We start from the raw sequence: 5000 nt of genomic DNA on the forward strand, positions 1-5000 counted from the left end.
CGTGCGCCCACGCACCGCGCTGCCAGCACGCCGGGCGGCCCCCCCTCACCGGCCGGGGACGGTCCCACCCAGCCACCGCCGCGTATCGCCTCACACCCAGATCCCCTTTCACGTTCGTGGGCATGGTGGGTCCCCTTTCACGTTCGTGGGCATGGTGGGTATCCCTGAAACAACCGGTTAATAGCTCGACCGATCGTCGCCAACACTGATTCACCTCTAGCGAGAACAACCGCACCACAACGGGTTACCGGTTGTTCATTTGCGTAACGTCACCAGCAAACGTACACGTCCATCGCCATTTGCAACGAGTATTGCATGCCTGTGTCAGGTGTCACAACACACTACGTCTGCCCACATAGACGCAACAACATGTGCACGCCTAGAGAACACGTGGAAGGTAGACCCCGTACGTATGCGGTGTCCATTGCGCGAACGACTGTCAGCCCGCCTCTGCAGCATGTCGCAGATGTGGAACGCGGTGCAACATGCTATCACGGTGTGTGAGAAGAGACGACTACGTCCGAATACACGCTCCACTACATCAACAGACTGCTCATGCTGATCGCCATCCAGGGCGTCCGTTCCTCCCACACGTCTGTATGGCGTACCACACTGCAATCCAGCTCTTATAGGGAGACGACACGTAGCTGCGTGCACAATATTTGGACTGTATGGTCCGCCGTTGCTAGGCGCTGTCGTCATACGGTCACATGGGCCACGATGTATCATTCAGTACATACGGAGCAATGTGCAGTACAGTTTGTGGGTTTTGCGTACATCGGCGGACAGGTGACAGGCCGTACCACAACGTAGGCTGAGTACGTCGGCATGCGAAGGGCATTGAACATGCAAACTTCTCACCGACCAGCTTGCGAAGGCAGGGGGGAAGGGGGGGGGGCATGTACGTCCTGCTGCTATCCACACTACAGTGTATAGCAGGAGCATGTGGAAAGTCAGCAACACCTGCAAGGTGTTTAACATGACGCGATACACAGGGGACCGGGCAGTGCGAGTAGCGAACTATATTGCGAGGGTTGCGGTTAGGCAACACTACACTACTTTAACGGGTTGCATAACAATTACAGAGCAGGTTCAGCGACAACGTGCGTCAGGTTAAGGCGCAATATAGTTTAGGTTACGGCGCACTTTAGGTTAGGTTAAGGCACATTATAGGTTAGGTTAAGGCACAACATGGGTTACGTTAAGGCACAACATGGGTTACGTTAAGGCACAACATGGGTTAGGTTAAGGCACAACATGGGTTAGGTTAAGGCACAACATGGGTTAGGTTAAGGCACAACATGGGTTAGGTTAAGGCACAACATGGGTTAGGTTAAGGCACAACATGGGTTAGGTTAAGGCACAACATGGGTTAGGTTAAGGCACAACATGGGTTAGGTTAAGGCACAACATGGGTTAGGTTAAGGCACAACATGGGTTAGGTTAAGGCACAACATGGGTTAGGTTAAGGCACAACATGGGTTAGGTTAAGGCACAACATGGGTTAGGTTAAGGCACAACATGGGTTAGGTTAAGGCACAACATGGGTTAGGTTAAGGCACAACATGGGTTAGGTTAAGGCACAACATGGGTTAGGTTAAGGCACAACATGGGTTAGGTTAAGGCACAACATGGGTTAGGTTAAGGCACAACATGGGTTAGGTTAAGGCACAACATGGGTTAGGTTAAGGCACAACATGGGTTAGGTTAAGGCACAACATGGGTTAGGTTAAGGCACAACATGGGTTAGGTTAAGGCACAACATGGGTTAGGTTAAGGCACAACATGGGTTAGGTTAAGGCACAACATGGGTTAGGTTAAGGCACAACATGGGTTAGGTTAAGGCACAACATGGGTTAGGTTAAGGCACAACATGGGTTAGGTTAAGGCACAACATGGGTTAGGTTAAGGCACAACATGGGTTAGGTTAAGGCACAACATGGGTTAGGTTAAGGCACAACATGGGTTAGGTTAAGGCACAACATGGGTTAGGTTAAGGCACAACATGGGTTAGGTTAAGGCACAACATGGGTTAGGTTAAGGCACACCATGGGTTAGGTTAAGGCACACCATGGGTTAGGTTAAGGCACACCATGGGTTAGGTTAAGGCACAACATGGGTTAGGTTAAGGCACAACATGGGTTAGGTTAAGGCACAACATGGGTTAGGTTAAGGCACAACATGGGTTAGGTTAAGGCACAACATGGGTTAGGTTAAGGCACAACGTAGGTTAGGTTAAGGCACAACGTGGGTTAGGTTAAGGCACAACGTGGGTTAGGTTAAGGCACAACGTGGGTTAGGTTAAGGCACAACGTGGGTTAGGTTAAGGCACAACATGGGTTAGGTTAAGGCACAACATGGGTTAGGTTAAGGCACACCATGGGTTAGGTTAAGGCACAACATGGGTTAGGTTAAGGCACAACATGGGTTAGGTTAAGGCACAACATGGGTTAGGTTAAGGCACAACATGGGTTAGGTTAAGGCACAACATGGGTTAGGTTAAGGCACAACATGGGTTAGGTTAAGGCACAACATGGGTTAGGTTAAGGCACAACGTAGGTTAGGTTAAGGCACAACGTGGGTTAGGTTAAGGCACAACATGGGTTAGGTTAAGGCACAACATGGGTTAGGTTAAGGCACAACATGGGTTAGGTTAAGGCACAACATGGGTTAGGTTAAGGCACAACATGGGTTAGGTTAAGGCACAACATGGGTTAGGTTACGGCACAACATGGGTTACGTTACGGCACAACATGGGTTACGTTACGGCACAACATGGGTTACGTTACGGCACAACATGGGTTACGTTACGGCACAACATGGGTTACGTTACGGCACAACATGGGTTACGTTACGGCACAACATGGGTTACGTTACGGCACAAATTAGGTTAGGTTACGGCACAAATTAGGTTAGGTTAAGGCACAAATTAGGTTAGGTTAAGGCACAAATTAGGTTAGGTTAAGGCACAAATTAGGTTAGGTTAAGGCACAAATTAGGTTAGGTTAAGGCACAAATTAGGTTAGGTTAAGGCACAAATTAGGTTAGGTTAAGGCACAAATTAGGTTAGGTTAAGGCACGATATAGGTTAGGTTAAGGCACGATATAGGTTAGGTTAAGGCACGATATAGGTTAGGTTAAGGCACGATATAGGTTAGGTTAAGGCACGATATAGGTTAGGTTAAGGCACGATATAGGTTAGGTTAAGGCACGATATAGGTTAGGTTAAGGCACGATATAGGTTAGGTTAAGGCACGATATAGGTTAGGTTAAGGTACGATATAGGTTAGGTTAAGGTACGATATAGGTTAGGTTAAGGTACGATATAGGTTAGGTTAAGGTACGATATAGGTTAGGTTAAGGTACGATATAGGTTAGGTTAAGGTACGATATAGGTTAGGTTAAGGTACGATATAGGTTAGGTTAAGGTACGATATAGGTTAGGTTAAGGTACGATATAGGTTAGGTTAAGGTACGATATAGCGTAGGTTCAGATACACATTGTTGTAGGGAAAGGTGTATTGGGGGGGGGGGGCGGCAGGTTCGTTGATAGTGATTATCGTAATTGGATGCCTGCGGTATTATCCGATTTGTCACGTCAGGATGCACTTTTGGCTCATGACAGGCGGCGCTCCGATTCCATGGTTGTGGCAGATCTGTGTCTTTCATTCCTGCCATTGTTTGTGTGCTGTGACAGGAGGCAGTATTGTGATGTTGGGTGCACCACTGTGTAGGACATGTGTGGGTGTTCGTGGCTTAGCTGAGCAATGTGCGGATGTCGGAAGGGTGGGATATTGTGTTTTCTGGGTGGACCTCCCGGTCTGGTAATGATAGTGTGGATTGTGTCATGTGGCGGAGAGGATGCACTGGATGTTCTTCCATGCTGGTGGTTAGATATTGTGTGTGATAAGAGAGTAGTGTGTGATAAGAGTGTCTGGCTGACGTGTGGTTCTCATTGTGTGCAGAGTCTTTCAGCATGTATAGGGACGGTTGTATATATTATCTGTATTCTGATGGCTCTGCATCTATTACTAATCAGTGCCGTGTATACGGTTACTCTAGTTCCAGTCGAAACTGTTCTATCTCTGTACATTAGTGACACTGCGGCTCCACTATGTTGCCGCCCCTGTCGGCCGTTTCCCCCAGTGTATGGCTAATGATTATCAGCAATCAGTCTATTAGTCAATACCGGTAGTGTGACGACGTCAAATGTCCGGGATGGGGGAAGCTACACCCTTCCCGTGGGTCAGGGCCTAGAAAGACTCTTCCCACGCAGGAGACTCGGACTGTCGTTACTCTTCCGAGACATATATGTGCCCAGCGTTTTTTTGCGGCTGCGAGTGCAACGCCAGGAGGCTCGGACTGTCGTTACTCTTCCGAGATATATATTTGCCCAGCGTTTTTTGCGACTGCGAGTGCAACGCCCACGGGTGCCGACATGGATGGGGCGCTTCCTAGCTGATGGCTCAGCATGAGAATCCGTACAGTGAGCAATGCGATCGCGTCTGTAGCTTGTACGTGGTACAGCTCGCAGCTCATGAATAGGGACAGCGGGAATGTCGCATATTGGAAATATCTCTTCATGAAACGCATGTTATAGGTGTGAATTGCACCTTACGAGTGCGGGAAACGTCCGCCGTTCATCCGCTGGCGATGCGAGTTGGGCGGTTGGGGTGGGGCACGAACGGGTGCAGGTGGTGTGATTGCCGGTCCACGACTTCGTGCGGCAGAGGCACTGGCGTATGGGTGCTGTGGTCGACAGAGGCTGCATGCTTTGTGGGTGGCGTCGAAAGATGGGCACTGTGGGCCCATCGATGTCTTAGTCGGCTTGGCGTCCCATAGATGGCGGTATCGTCGTTGCAGGAGCTCATGCTGAGGGAGACCTACAGATGGCGGTATGTTTTGTGGTGCGCTCGACATGGCGGACGTAGTGTTGTCCGATTCGCATAGATGGCGATACTGTTTTGCCAGCATGGTTGGCGTAGTTCCGTCGGATCCCT

The sequence above is a fragment of the Schistocerca serialis genome, unplaced genomic scaffold, assembly GCF_023864345.2.
Source record: "Schistocerca serialis cubense isolate TAMUIC-IGC-003099 unplaced genomic scaffold, iqSchSeri2.2 HiC_scaffold_1128, whole genome shotgun sequence".
In the NCBI taxonomy this organism is placed as follows: Eukaryota; Metazoa; Arthropoda; class Insecta; order Orthoptera; family Acrididae; genus Schistocerca; species Schistocerca serialis.